General features: G+C 35.9%; 1 long non-coding RNA gene across 1 annotated transcript; it reads right to left on the bottom strand.

Moving 5' to 3' along the window:
• Positions 1–429: 429 nt before the first annotated feature.
• Positions 430–12,358, bottom strand: LOC105465023 (uncharacterized). The gene is made up of 3 exons (XR_011612252.1): positions 12,299–12,358; positions 9,846–9,899; positions 430–1,365 (listed from the first exon to the last, which is right to left on the bottom strand). It is a non-coding gene; the product is annotated as an uncharacterized lncRNA (long non-coding RNA).
• Positions 12,359–16,755: the final 4,397 nt, after the last annotated feature.

The raw sequence follows: 16,755 nt of genomic DNA, 5'->3' as shown, positions 1-16,755 counted from the left end.
CACGAGAACATTTAAGAACATTTAAAACCTCTGCTTGCATTATGGCACTTGTCATTGGCCAAAGCTAGTCACATGGGTAACCTCAAAGTTCCTGGGCAGGGAAGGATATCTGAGCTGTAGTGGAGGAAACTGCAATATAATTTTATAACAGAGAGGTTGAAGCATTGATAATAATATGCTTACCATACACATTTAGGATTGTAATAAGGTTTTAGGAGTAGGAAACTGGCCTATGTCTAAAATTGTTTTTGGAGTTTTCAATATTGTATAGCTATAGACCTACAGGGTAACAGATACTTTTCTTCAGGATATTCATTTTATTTTATTCTCTTCTTTTTCTTTTCCTCTTCCCTCCCCCAACAAGCCCACCTCTCCCCTCCTCTTCCCTTGCCTTTCTTTACATCTCTTCATCATTTGCGTCTTTCTTTCTTTCCTTCCTTCTCTTTCCTTTTTCTATTTCTTTCCAGGCTTCTACGGTTTCTTTTGAGAAATTAAATGACATGCAATTTGTTCTTGTATAAGTAAACATTCCCTTCTCTTTAATTGCTATGAGTCTTTTGTGTGTTTTTTTTAAATTGTGTTATGCAGTTTTATTATAATGTATCCATGTGTGGATTTGTTTAAATTTAACTTCTTGACTCTCACGGTGTTTTTTGATTCTGAAGATTAGTGTCTTTATCACCTTTTGAAAAAAAATCACAGTCACTATGTTTTCAAATATTGCCTCTTTTATTTTTGGCTCCATCTATTATAACCACTTAAGCCCTTTTTAATTAAATATTTAGAACTTTTCATTTCTGAAATTTCCTCAGATCTATCATCCTGTTTACATAACAATTTTCTATTTTCTCTTTGACTTACTCCTTGCTATTTTTCAGAGTAAATCATATCACAAGATATGTGAGAGGCCTACTGGTGTTTCACAGTACCTGGTTTGATGTCTTATTTAATGTATTTAAATAATTTAACATACTCATTTAATGTGCTCTTTCATTTGTTAAGGATCAGTTCATGTTTGGGGGTTTCTGATTCTTCTACGTGTGTCTGTTTTCTCTTGTTCCAGGTAGATTGCTCTTGGTGAAGGGGTTTGTAATTTTTAAAGTACACATTCAACTTTTGAGTGGCCTCTTATTTCTGTTTCTCTGTGACTTGAGTGAGAAATGTGATCATCCAAAATAGCATGACATTTCCTTCTGCCAGAGTCCTTGGAGTTTTACCACCCTAGACCTGACTTTTAAAGGCATAATCTTGAAAAGGGAAGAACTTGACTATTCCTCCAGAGTAATGCAATCTCCATATTAGTGCAGGACTCAGAACCTGATTTTTTAAATTGCATAGGATAATTTCATTCTTCTTCTTCGAGACCTGAAAGAAATGAAAAGAGTAGTACCTGCTTATCTGCAGTTTTGCTTTCTGTTTGAGACACCTGTAGTTAACCACAATCTAAAATTATTCAGTGAAAAAATCCGGAAATAGACCATACATAAGTTTTAAAATGTGTGCTATTCTGAGTAACATCATGAACTCTCATGCCTTCCTGCTTTGTCCTACCTGGGACGTGAATCCTCCCTTTGTTGACATATTCATGCTGTAGACACTACCCACTTGTTACGCATCAACATTGTCTGCTCTTGACATCCAACCATTGACGTTGTCATTGCTAGATGATCCAGAATAACCCAAAGCAGATGACCCTCTTTCCAACATACTATCAGAAGGTCAGTAGTCACCTAACTCTGTGTCACAGTGCCTATGCAATTCACCTGACTTCATCTCATCCCATAGGCATTTTATCATCTCACATCATCATAAGAAGAAAGGTGATTATGGTACAATAGATACTTTAAGAGAGGGTGAGAGAACTAATTCACATAACTTTCATTACAGTATATTTTTATAATTGTTCTATTTTATTATTGGTTACTTTTGTTAATCTCTTACAGTGCCTAATTTATACATTAAACTTTATCATACATATTTAGGAAAAACATAGTATGTATAGGGTTCAGTACCACCTACAGTTTTAGGCATCCAATGTGGGTGTTGAAATTCCCTCTGGTTAAGGAGAGTATACTATAGTTCAGAATTTTTCTAGCGATGCCAATTTGTTTTTAGTCTACCTATTTACTGTGAGCCCAGACCTAATAGGGTCCCAAGGATGTTGTTTTTCTCTCAATTCCTTACTTACAAGGACTGATTCCTCTAACACCCAGATCAGTTCCAGAGTGAATTTATGCATCCACTACTCTACTATTCAGTTCACATTGTTTCTAGTTAGGGTGATTGGGGATTTCTTACCTGCAAGCTCAGCAAGGTACTGAAATGATTATAACTGGATAAAGAATACTTTATCCATTATTTCTAAATGTCTGTGGCAGTTTGGTTTTAAGACTAATCTTAATATACCAAATATTCAGAATTGGAAAATAGAATATCTTCAATGTAAAGCTATTTATACTGGCAACAAATAATATATTTTCCCTCTTTCATCTACAAAATGGTATGTGTATGTATATGTGTATGTGCACATGTGTGCACACATTCATATAGAAAAGCTTAATATAAAATAAAAAACTATATTATATCCTACATTCTGATTGTATGTAATAAAAACAGAAATAATTTAACTAAGCATTTGTTTTTTAAGATGGATTAGTAGGAACATTGGGTGACAATTCTCCTCAGAAGATCAAAGTTACTGATGAATGCACATGTTCCAAATGGAAAACTGAGGAAAGAGAGTCAGAACCTGTCAGAGTACCTATGGGAAGAAGCTGAACTGCAGAAAAAGAAAGCAAGAGTATGACGGAGATTGACCTCCAAGGAATGTGGAGCCCAAAAGGAAGGGAAGGTGGGGGGTGCTTCTCTGCTTCCCTTACCCCTTTTATTATCTGCTAACTGTCAAACTGTTGGGGAGCCCCTCTGCCCTCGTGACCTGGGCAACACTGTTATTAGCAATTTGGGAGTTCCCAGTGACAGAGAAATAGCTGGCCAGAACTTGTAGGTATGTCCGCACTCCTCAGGCCTGCATGAAAATGGCAGGCACCATATTGTTTGTGCACCACCTGTGGTGGACATCTACTCTGCTTTGCCCTTGAGCCGTGTCATCATGAGACCCCTCTTCACACACCCAAACATACGCCACAACCTGTTCTAACTTTGGCAATCACAGGGGATAGGCAGGTCCTTGGAAAACTGCAAACTCCCAAACCTAACCCTTTATGTGGGCTGCCCCTAAGGCAGCTAGAAATACAGCCTGACAAACCTTCCCTGGGGACAAAGGAGAGGAAACTGCAGTGCCAATCACTGAAGAGGGTGGCACCATCAGCCAAGAATGGATGCAGAGGGGAGTCATCTCCCCCAAACAGTGCGGTGTTGTGAACACAGTAGAGGTTTTCCCTGCTGGGGGCCTATACGTGGAGAAAGTGCTTTTCATGCTTTTTTGTGCTAGCTCCAACTCCATTGAAAGTGAGCCTGCACTGCTTGGACTTGCCCAAAGGGTGGAGTCCAACTCCCACTCCCTACACAGAGTGGCAGCCTCCCAGCAAAGGATGGCGGGAAAACCACAGAGTTGTCCACACTGAACTGGGGAAAAAGGCTCCAACCTGAGCCCACGTTGGAGGTAGCCAAGGAGAAAGGTGTGTCCATGGGCTGCAGCTACACTGTGGCCAGGAGCCGAAGGATAAAGTCTATTCGAACTGAAGGTCATGGGCCCTGTACCAAGGATGCAATTCGGTTCCTGCCTGCTCAGGATGAGGAACTGGTGCACAGTCACTAACTCTTTCCCCTGAAACCTCAATGCACCCCAACATGATCCCCCTTGCAACCTTTTTCCCACGGTCAGGGAGGGTATGACCAATGATCACCAATTTACACAAAGGAGAGCTGACTCTTACTCTTGAGCGCCAATTACTGGAGACTGAAGCCTGAATTGCAACACCAAATGAAAAAAAACCTGCTGCCAAAACGGCATAGTGTTAGTGCCCTTAAGTGAGAAGAATAAAAAGTAAGCTACTTGGAAAACTTACTTGAGGAAATAATTCAGGAAGGTTTCCCTAATCTTGCTAGAGAAGTCAATATCTAGATGCAAGAGATTCACAGAACACACACAAAATGCTATACAAAACAACCATCACCAAGTTATATAGTCATCAGACTATCCAAGGTCAACACACACACACACAAATATTAAAGGCAGCTAGCTAGAGAAAAGAACCAAATTACCTCTCATATAAAGATAATCCCATAGGACTAACAGCATACTTCTCAGCAGAAACCTTACAGGCTAGGAGAGATTAGGGGCCTATTTTTAGCCTTCTTAACACACAACAAAGTCAACCATGACTATTAGATAAAACAGACTTTAAGTCAACAACAGTAGAAAAAGGCAAAGAAGGGCATTATATAGTGATAAAGGGAAATAAACAAGAAGATTTAATTTTTCCTAAATACATAGGCACTGAACACCAGAGCACACATATTTATAAAACAAATAGTACTAGACCTAAGAAAAGAGGTAGACAGCCATACAATAGCAATGGGGGACTTTGACAGCCCACTCACAGCGCTAGACAGATCATCAAGGCAGAAAACCAACAAAGAAACTCAGGACTCAAATTGGACTCTTGATCTTTTTTACCTGTTCATGAAAAATTCTCCAAATTTTTCCATAAGCTTGGCCATAAAGAAAATATCAATAAATTCAAAATAATTGAAATCATATCAAGCATCTTCTCAGACCACAGTTAAGCAAAATTAGATATCAATAACAAGAGGAGCTCTCAAAAACACAGAAGTCCCATGGAAACTAAAAAACTTTCTTCTAAATGACTTTTGGGTAAATAGTAAATTAAAGCAGAAATTTAAAAATTGAAACAAATGAAAATAGAGACACAATATACCCAAACTTCTGGAATACAGCAGAAGTGTGTTAAGAGGAAAGCTTATAATACTAAATGATTACATGAAAAACATAGAAAGATCTAAAATTAATAACATAACATCACACCTAAAGGAAATAGAAAAATAAGAACCCAAAGCCAACAGAAAAAAGAGAAACAAAAATTACAGTATAAATAAATGAAATTGAGATTTTAAAAAATCACACAAAGGATCAGTGAAAAAGTTGGTTCTTTGAATGGATAACCAAAATTGATAGACTATGAGCTAGATTAACCAATAAATAAAAAAATAAGATTCAAACAAGTGCAATCAGTGGTATTTTTGATACCGCAGAAATAAAAACAATCCTCAGGAGACTACAATGAACATCTCTATGCACACAAACTAGAAAATCTAGAGGAAATGGTTAAATTCCTAGAAACATACAATCTCCCAAGATTGAACCAGGAATAAATTGAAATCCTGAAAAGACCAATGACGAGTTATGAAATTGAATCAGTAATTTTAAAAAGTATCAAGAATGACAGCAAAAAAGCCCAGGATCAGATGGATTTGCAGCCAAATTCTACTAGATGTACACAGATCTGGTACTAATCTTACTTAAAATATTACAAAAAATTAAAGATAAGGGATTCCTCTCTAATTCATTGCATTGGAACAGTATCATCCTGATATAAAAATCTGACAAGAACACAAGAAATTACAGGCCAATACCCCTGATGATCATAGATGCAAAAATCTTTAACAAAATACTAGCAAACAGGATCCAGCAGCACATCAAAAATATAATCCATTCCAATCAATTGGAGGACTTCATTCCAGGGATGCAAGAATCGTTCAATATATGGAAATAAATTTGATTTGCCACATAAACATAATTAAAAACAAAAAACATATGATTACCTCAATAGATGCAGAAAAATCATTTGATAAAACCCAACATCCCATCATGATAAAAACCCTCAACAAACCAGGCATCAAAGAAACATACCTAAAAATAGTAAGAGCTCTATATGTCCAACCCACAGCCGACATCACACTTAATGGGGAAAAGTTGAAAGAATTCTTCCTAAGAACTGGAATAAGACAAGAATGTCTACTCTCGCCACTCCTATTCAACATAGTACTGAAAGCCCTAGCCAGGTCAGTTATGCAAAATAAAGAAATACAAGGCATCCAAATAGGAAAAGAAGAAGTCAAATTACCTCTGTTTGCTGATGACACAGCAATATACTTAGTAAACCCAAAGTTTCCTCCAAAAGACTTTTAGACCTAATAAATGACTTCAGTCGAATTTCATGATCCAATATTAATGCACAAAAATCACTTGCATTTTTATATGCCAACAGTGCTCAAGCTGATAGCCAAATTAAGAACTCATTCTCATTTATAACTGCCACACCCACAAATAAAATAGCTAGGAATATATTTAAGGAGGTGAAAGAGCTTTACAAGGAAAATTACAAAATACCAATTAAATAAGTTGCAGATTACACAAACAAATGGAAGTACATTCCGTGTTCATGCATACGAAGAATCAGTATCATTAAAATGACTATACTGCTGAAGCAATCTGAAGATTCAATGCAATTCTTACCAAATTCCTATGATCATTTTTCACAGAATTAGAAAAATCAATTCTAAAATTAATGTGGAATCAAAAAAGAACCCAAATAGGAAAAGTAATTTTCAGCAAAAAGAAGAGAGCTGGAGATATCACATTACCCAACCTGAAATCATACTACGAAGCTATAGGAACCAAAATAGCCTGGTTCTGGTACAAAAATAGACACGTAGATCAGTGGAACAGAATTGAGAATCCAGAAATAATGCCACACATTTACAACTAACTGATTTTTGAAAAAGTCAACAAAAATAAACAATGAGGAAAGGACACCCTTATCAATCAATGGTGTTAGGAAAACTGGCTAACCATATGCAGAAGAATGAAACTGGACCTCTGCCTCACACCATGTACAAAAATTAACTGAAGATGAATTAAAGATTTAAATGTAAGACCTGTAGTTATAAAAATCCTAGAAGAAAACCTAGAAAAAGCTCTTCTGAATATTAGCCTGGCCAAAGAATTTATTACTAAGACCACAAAAGCAAAGGCAACAAGACCAAAAGCAGACAAATGGGACTTAATTAAACTAAAGAGCTTCTGCACAGCAAGATAAACAATCAACAGAATAAACAGACAACATACAGAATGGGAGAAGATTTTTGCAAATGCATTCAACAAAGGACTAATATCCAGAATCTAAAAGTATAGGCCTGAAAAAATATTTTTAAGTAAAAAATTAAAGGGTACATATTCTACTTGTATTAAAATTCTTCTATGTATTTAAAATAAACTTCCCAGTAGAAATTTAGCAAAAGGTATGAACAATCGAGACAATAAAGGGTGAAAATGAATCAACAATAAATACTTTATAATTTGCTCAGGCTTTTTAGCACTCAAGGAAATGAAAATAAATGCAACTAGCTACTATTTTCTTTCTCATCAGTTCAAGTACAATTCAAAACAAAAATTAAGTTCACTACTGGTGTGCATACAAGCATTTTCATAGATTGTTAATGGTAGTAAGTACTTGAGGGAAACGAAAGTAATAGCAACTGGTAATTTTAAAAATACACATATTCTTTGCCATGTACTCCTACTTATTTAAACTATCCATGTTTAAAACACTAAGATATAATGCTTACAATGTAAGGTATTTGGGTGATGTATACCCTAAGAACCCAGACTTGACCATTATGCATGTATCAAAATTGCATTTGTACTCCATAAATTTAAATGAATAAATAACACACTAAGATAGAAGTACCCACATACAGGGGGTTATTTATTGCACCATTACTCTTATTTGTTAAATCTGAAATAAACACTTCCGTTAACATGAACATAGTTATACAATTAATGGTACACAATTGAATTTTTTGTCAATTAAAATAGTTATTTCTGGTAGAAACATTTTCTAAAAAAAGAAAATGGCTGTTTGTTATTAAACTAGATGCAGAGAGAAAGAACAGTCTTGTTAAAGGTCTCTAGATCCTCACAATAGAATTTTATGCAACTATTTAAAGGAGAATATATGCATCTTTTCCTAGAGGTTGCTCATGACAAATCATTAAATTAAAACTTAGAATTATGTTGTCTTAAAACATGTATATATTTGTGTGTGTGTGCAATGTGTGCACATACATACTTCCACGTCCTCAAAGATTTTCTATATCTAATTTTTGCCCTGTATTAATTATGTAAGCAATTAAGCTTCCAATTAGCTGGCCTAATACAGGGGGTAGATATGAGCTATTGGAGAGGAATGTAAAATAGAGGATGAAGAAAAGCAGTCTATGATAAAATAATACCAAATCCCTCAATGTAAGGGCATTCTAATAGAGAAAATCATCAGGTAACTCAAAGACAGAACAGAGGGCTTCTGATGATCTAAGTTGTCTTGTTAATTACAGTTAATCTAAAACTCCTTTTGGCTGTTATAAAAAGGATTAAATTGTTGTTGTCGTTGTTGTTGTTGTTGTTGTTGTTGAGATAGAGTCTCACTCTGTTGCCCAGGCTGGAGTGCAATGGTGCGATCTTGGCTCACAGCAACTTCTGCCTCCCAGGTTCAGGTGATTCTCCTGCTTCATCCTCCTGAGTAGCTGGATTACAGGTGTGCACCAAAACACCTGGCTAATTTTTGTACTTTTAGTAAAGACAGGGTTTCACCATGTTGGTCAGACTGGTCTCAAACTCCTGACCTCATGATCCATCCGCCTCGGCCTCCCGAAGTGCTGGGATTACAGGCATGAGCCACCGCTCCCAGCCCACATTTCTTTTTCTGTCTAAGAAAGTATAATACAAAATCTCTAATATTTGGTGAGTTTCTTATGATCTCATAATGGTAGGGCTTATGTTTGTAAAGATCAATTTTTATAGGCTGTTACAGCTATAGATATAAGTGTGAAGGAACTTGGATTAAATCCAACTGAACCCTATATGCCATAACTGAGGTTACCCTGGGTCTGGAATTTTTTGCAGAGTCCAGAGAGTTAAAGGCTCTCACAGTGTTGGATGGTTGTCAATAGAGTTACACATCACAATAACTAGAAAACTTAATAAAAAAGAATCTAAATATTCAGGCCTTGATCTCTTTGTACTGAATTAGATACACTTAGATCTGTGGAACTCTGGTGATAGGTTTTTCCAAACTCTTCTGTGAGGTGTGCTTCATTTATTAAGAACAGCTAATCTCTTCACGTGCTTCCAATTTATAGAAAATTCAGTCTTAAATGTACTGAAAATGAGGCAAAGACAGTTTTTTGAGTTCTAATATGTTTAATCTAATCTAATAATTTATTCTTGGTATTTTGCTTTTATTCGAAGCTTCAGATACCTAGATTCTGAGTTATGAGTCAATAAGTCAGTGTTGTTTTCTAACTTGGTGCATTTTCAATAATGTGGCATTGCACTTCCAGGTGAAGTTTAAATGTTCCCATCCTACATCTTCAGCTTCAGCTTAAACAACCATCTCCCCTGTTTGAGGTTCCCACTATTACCTCTTTAATCCCTTTCTCTTTCCCCTCTAAGGCATTCTATGGAATGCTGTATAATCCCTACCTCAATTCTCACATGCTCCACTTTATATAACTAATTTCTGCTCATGCTTTGGATCTCTATTGAATGTTGCTTCCTTGAGGAGGTCTTCCATGTCCTCTAGGTCTAGGTATGTCCTCCTCCTTCCCATAGCAATTTCATTTTCTCTTCATCATATTACACTTCAGTGATACAGAAATACATACATGTGAGTGTTTATTATACAGTGATTGATCAGACTGTTTTGTTATATACCAGTGGTTTCTACTTCTTAGTCAATAAAAATCAGTAAAATATTTATGAATATATTTCACTATTATTGTGATATCTTATGCTCTCTCACCTTAACAGATTATGTAACTTGACATGTATTTTAGTGACAGGTAGGTATATTTCTCTAGGAGAGAAAAATAAAAGTTAGTATGGACTTTTTTTTTTACTTGAAATCTAATACATGTTTTATCCGGAGAGTTGATGATAATTCCTGGGATATAACAAAGTCAGCAGCAGCGGCAGCAGACTTACCTGCATCATGTTCCCACACCCAGCTCATGGCCCTAATCTACCTTTCTAAAATTCTATAGCAATATTTCACCATGTATTGTTTAGGCCCCTACTCATTTGGACTAATTTTTGGTGCCCAAACATACCTTTCATTTTCATCCTTTCAAACGTGTACTCATGCAAACCCATCTGGAATCTGTCTTTCCAGAACCCTCCTCAACACCTCCCACACCTAATTGCCTTCCTCTACCTAGGCTTATTTTGGTTGGTTAATGTCAAGGACAGTACCAGGCCCTCATTCAACTCTTTATATCTTTATATACCTCAGCACACAATAGATCAGTAGAAATGTAGAAAATCAAACCCTCTAAGTTACATTCCAGAAAAGTAGTATTCATAATGTTTTTTTTTTCCTGATTGTTTGCAATTTGCTAAATCAGCAAAGTACTTTGTGTCTCTCCTTTTCCTCCTATGTGCTAAACTAGAATTTTCTTAACTTTTCCTTACCTCTCCAGAGCCTGGCATAGTCTATCCCAGTATCTTGCACATAGTAGTATTTCATTATGTAATTAAATGCAAATATTTTGATAAAGATACTGCTCTTTGGTAAATGATCCTCTCCTTGTGTGTGGAAGAAATTACTGTATTTAAGGAAAATGTGAGAACAATATGAATTCCGTTTAGAAAACCATGATTTCTTCCAGAGTACCAAAGCCTGTTGGGGCCTAGAGAGTTAATGTTTCCAAATAAGAATCAATTTCCTAGTTTGTTAAAGAGAGGTGCAAGAAAAAATATTAGTACAGTGACAGACCTGAGTGGAAAAATCTAAAGTAAGTATAATTCAGTTTGAACAGTTATTTTTATGTCTAAAGTTTTTTAAAAGTGAAGAATTGCCTTGAGGTTCTTTAAAAACATAGATAGTACCCACACATTTTTTTTTAATTGTAGATTGTGACTGGGTACAGTGGCGCATGCCTGTAGTCCCAATACTTTGGGAGGCTGAAGCAGGAAGATCAGCTGAGGCCAGGAGTTCAAGACCAGCCTGGGTCACATAGCAAGACCCTATCTCTACAAAAGAAAACACACACACACACACACACACACACACACACACACACACACAGAGTAGATTCTTGTATTTACATCTTGGCAAAGACTTTTAAAACAGCTCAGAAAATTATCCTACTAGCCAGTATATCCTTTTTGTGAAGAAGAGAGAAGTAACAATTATGACAGTAATTAAATGATCTTAAGAAAATGAACATAAATGGCACCCAGAACTATTAAAGATTAAACAAACCTTCGAATTGCAGAGGCTGAGTCTACATGAAACCAAAAATACCTGTTTAAATGTGAAAAAAATTCAACTGATTATCTAAGTATGTTGTTCTCAAGATGCTATAAGACTGCTTTAGTTTTGTTTGAAATTACCTTATTTGATATTATGTAAACAGGCTAAATGCCATACAAACACACATAAAAATTTTTTTTCAAGTTAAAATTAAAAGTGGGAAGGCATATAGTGTCAGATGATGATGATTGAGATTCAGAGATAAAAACATTATACGATACTAGGCAAATAGAAAGAAACGTAAAATGAGTAGTGTATGGTAAATGCAGGGTACACTGACAATAAAGGAAGAGCAGACAGTTTCATAGATTAGTACATGAAAGAACATATAAGAACATATGAAGTTGTATTGACTTGTCAAAGCAAATTTTATAAACAATATAGTTATTTGATTTCCCTAAGACTTGAAATGTTTAACATTATAACCTGTGTTTCCTCTGCACAATAGTCCATTATTTAGGAGCTTGTATTGACCCAAATGGATTTTCTTTGTTTTTTTTGTTTGTTTGTTTGTTTTTTGTTTTTGTTTTTGTTTGAGACGGAGTCGTGCCCTGTCGCCCAGGTTGGAGTGCAATGGTGTGATCTCAGCTCACTGCAACCTCCGCCTCCTGGGTTCAAGAGATTCTCCTGCCTCAGCCTCCCTTGTGGCTGGGATTACAGGTGTGCACCACCATGCCCGGCGATTTTTTCTAATCTTTAGTAGAGACAGGGTTTCACCATGTTGGCCAGGCTGGTCTCAAACTCCTGACCTTGTGATCCAACTGCCTCGGCCTTCCAAAGTGCTGGAATTACAGATATGAGCCATCGCACCCGGCCCCAAATGGATTTTCTGATATTTCACTTTCACGCCTTCTCTGAGTGGTATTCTAAATCTTCTGGGTCTAATGGTCTGAAATTCTTTTTACTACTTCATTTTTTAAAGATTAGAGAAGAATACCTACAACATGGTTACAAATCAGTATGTCCTTGGGAATGAACAAAAATTGATAAGCAGAAATCTGAAGTAAACAACACTGCTCTTAGACATTCTACATTCTCTTTGTTTATGACCTTTACGGAAAATGGCCACTGATTCTACTGTCAGTGCTTTCAACTATATTAAGTTGGTTGGTAGAAAAAGAAATCCTGGTTTTTGAATTTTCAAAAAAAATTCTTATTGGTGATATAATGTGATATTTTTAACCAAAGTGCTAGGAAGTAGGTATAAAATGAAATCAAGGCTCAGCAGCAAAGAAACCTGAGATCAGGGCTCATATTAACCTTTTACTAGCTTCATGACTGGGAAAATTAATAACTTCCTAATCTTCAGTTTTATTTTTGATAAAATATCACTAACCTTGCTTTATAGTGATATTATGATTAAGCTAATGCATAATAGATAATAGAATTGTGCCTGACACATGGTAGCTAATTAAAAAACAGTGTTTTTTAGTAATGTTAATAATAGATACTATTTCAAGAAGTGTTTAGTGAGTTTTATCTTATGCCAGTTAGAGGCTACCTGGGATCTTGCATTCAAAACAATACTGACATTATGTCTACCCTCAGAGATTCACCAGGGTCCATAAAGGGTATGGCAACACGCATATATGTTTTATTTTTGTTAAAAAAGTTGTTTGGCTTGCCCAAGGTGACACAGCACCATCATAATTAGAATTTAGTTCTCCTGGCTTTGGATTTTGTAGAAGTTTAGGATAGAATGTTATTTTTGTTGAGACAAACAGTTTATCAGTGTAAGTGGAAATGATGGACATATAAGAAGCAATTAGTATTGTATATCTGAAGATAGGTGAGTGCATGTGACTATCAGACCTAAAATAAGACAGTGTATCTACTACAGATGGAGTTTAAAGTCCATTAGAGCAAATAACATTGCTATAAATCCTTGTAAAGACAAGACATTGTTATAGTCATGTATTTCTACAGATACCAATTGCAAAAAATATTTGAAGCAATGTGTTTAAGTCAAGGAAACTGGCCAGACCCTGAAATGATTTCACATACTATAATTGAACTTTGATGTGAATAAGAGTAAAATAAATACATTATCCTGTTTTTTCTTCTAACTTTAGTTTTGCAATTGGACTGGTTCATTCTTAGCATCTGTAGGCTAACTTAGAATTTTTGCAAAAGCATGAATTTGATTCATAAAGGCTGAGGCTTATAGTTATATCTTTAATCATCCATGGAATGTCACACCATTAGAGGCCTGAGGTAATGCAATATTAATTCAGCAAATATTTATTTTGTGTCCTCCTGTGTGCCAGGCACAGTTCTGTGCACATGGAATATAGTAATGAAAAAAATTGAGAAAAAACTTCACTGTGGGGCTCATATTTTGGAGTAAAGGCAGATAATGAAATTAAATATAATAGAGAAGTTTAATATAATATATTAAACATAATAATTTGTATATAAATAAACAGAGAATTTAATGAAATTGAGTATAATAGAGAAGTAAATTACCCAATATATTAGAAGATTGTTAAGTGTTATTTTAAAAATAAAAAAATAAACAGAATGAGGGAAAGGAGGGTTGAATAAGGGCGAGTAAGTTTCAGCGTTAAATAAAGTGGTCACTGGGTGGAGAGATTTGAAGGAAAATTTTATAGATATGAGGAATTAGCCATTGTATGTATCTTGACAAACTTTCCCTCTTGGAAGAAACAGAACAAGAAGCTTAATAAAACTATAACAAACATGGCATGGTTGAGGGATCCAGCGTGGCTGGAGCAGAATGATAACGTCAGAGAGGCCAGGAGGCCAGGTCTTGCAGGACCTCTCATGGACTTTGACAATGGCAAGGTTTTGAGCAGTGTAGTGCCGTGCTATGGCATGATATTAGAAGGGTCATTTGGTCTTCTGTGTTTAGAAAGGATACAAAAGGTTAAGAGCAAAACGTTAGAGAATATTTCAGAGGCTATTTTAGGATCCAAGCAAGAGATCATGGTAGCTTAAGTTACTAGCAGTGAAGAGGGCAAGTAACAGATGGGCTCTGAAAATATTTTAATGTCAAAATCTACAGGATTTAGTAAAAAATGTAAAGTGAGATATGAGAGAAAAACAAAAATTATAGAGAACAATTTAATGATTTTGACCTAACCTGATCCATGTGAAAATTGAGTCTTTTTTTTCCCCTCCTTGTACAAGGATGCCTGTAACTGGAGCATGCTTTTTGGCAGGTAAGAAGTTCAGTTTTGGACAGGTTTTTAATTACATATTCCAAAGGACGTGTTGAGGAGATGCCAGATACCTAAGCCTGGAATTTTGGAAAGAGGCCTAAACTGAAAATGTAATTCACAATTAGTTGTCATATAGAGGATATTAAAGCCATGAGTTTGCATGACATGACCAGGAGTGTGAGTACAAATAGAAAAGACTTGAGGACTGATCCCTAGAGCATTCCAAATGTAAGAACTGAGGTATTCCAGTACTTGACTCAGAGATCTTATGAAGTGGAAAAAAAAATTTTGGTAAGCTTATAATAATATTTACTATTTGGCTATTGTGTATAAAGTAAAATCTCTTAATGCAGCTGTGAGGTAGCTAACTCTCCTTCCAGGAAGGACTGTCTTGCTTGTGCTCAGGTTTACCTTTTTTTTGTTTTTCCTGTTGAAAATAATTTTTGAAATCCAAGTAACTTTAACTTACTATGCTACCCCCTTTGCTATTCAGTACTCAAATGCAAAAACATTTATGTAATACTATTGGGGTGAGTAACACACAGAGGAGTTAGAAAGGAATATTTAACAGGGAAAAGAGGTATTAAAGGCAAATTAACTGAATATAAATATATATTCTGCTGAATTACCTTATACAACTTATTTAGATTTCTTATATAAAAATAAGGATAATCATTATTTTTCAGAATTGTCATGAGTATTGATATTAGCAAATGCAAAGTTATTGGGAACTTTTTTTTTTTTAAACCATATTCATTTCATTGTTTGATTATTCTGTAATCCAAGTTTTTGTGGTTTGGTGTCTGGAGCTCTAATTTTGCTAAGTTTTTTGTGTGTTTTGTTTTTTGTTTATTTTAAATACACCTACATGGTTTAAGATCGTTTTTGAAAGTTTTTAATTTTAATACAGAATTTTTTCCCTGCTCAACTGGGCATAAGCAGTGAAATATATCACTTTCTGCAGTTATTTTCGATGTCAGTAGTGATAATCCTTGCAAACTTAATCTTTTTTCCAAAACTAACTCCATATTTCCCTCAAATATGCACATTCCTTCAAATATGCACACCTAAAGCCCTCATCTCTGTGATAACTTTCTGTATCATAGATCGAAAAGTATCATAATAACGTCATGAGGAAAAACATTGAAAATCCTTGAGAAAATTAGGCAATTCTGAAGTATAGACTATTGGCTGATGCAAAAAAAAGGCAAAAAACGTTTCATGTGACTTTAACTGTTGGAGAGTCATTAGATAATTAGTAGTAAGACAGTTGCTTGGCTGCATTAACGTTCCTCTCCCTAAAATTCAGGAAGAAAATAAGAGAAGGTGGGTTCCTCCTTCCGTCTGGATTCAGTGTACCCTATCATCTTCACGGTGGGGATGCCAAGCATTGCATATCACAGCAAACTCATCTGAGGATGGTATTGGGGAGGAAGGCTTGTCAGGCAGGGACTACACAAGCAAGCATCTCCCAAGTAGCTCACTTTGCTTCAAACTTCTCAATTCTTTCTGAAAAAAGAGGTTTCTTCACAGCATTCTTCCCTTCTAAAAAGATTTCCCTGAGATAAGAAAAAATATGGCTGGGAGGGGTGCCTCACACCTATAATCCCAGCACTTTGAGAGGCCAAGGCAGGTGGATCACTTGAGCCCAGGAGTTCAAGACCAGTCTGGGCAACATGGTGAGACCTCATCTCTACAAAAAATTTTAAAACCTAGTCAAGCGTGGTGATATGCACCTGTAGTGCCAGCTCCTGGGGAAGCTAAGGTGAGAGGATTGCTTGAGCCTGGGAGGAGGAGGCTTCAGTGAGCCGAGATCACGCCAATGTGCTCCAGTCTGGGCAACAGAGTGAGACCTTCTATCAGAAAGAGAAAAAAAAAAATACAACTACCCAATTACTATCTACAGTGTTTAATCATCACTAAGCACTCACTGTGTATCAGGGGCTTTGCCAATGGCGAGGGAGACAGATAACAAATAGGATGTGGACTTTGCTCTATGGTTGTTTATTCCTGATCAGGCAACTTAGAAGAATCTGAGACCAGAGGAAGAATAAATAAGAATCATCAAATTAAGTGGGGCTTCATTTCTGGAGACATCATCTAAGCTGAATCCTGGTGGTTGAAAAGAAGTTGGTCAGGTTAAAAGTTAAGGAAGATGAGAAACTATGTTAGGCAGAAAAAGCAAAGACACTAAGATAGAAAGATCATGGTACATT

Source organism: Macaca nemestrina, chromosome 13, assembly GCF_043159975.1.
Source record: "Macaca nemestrina isolate mMacNem1 chromosome 13, mMacNem.hap1, whole genome shotgun sequence".
NCBI lineage: Eukaryota > Metazoa > Chordata > Mammalia > Primates > Cercopithecidae > Macaca > Macaca nemestrina.
This window is presented reverse-complemented; position numbering and strand designations above follow the sequence as displayed.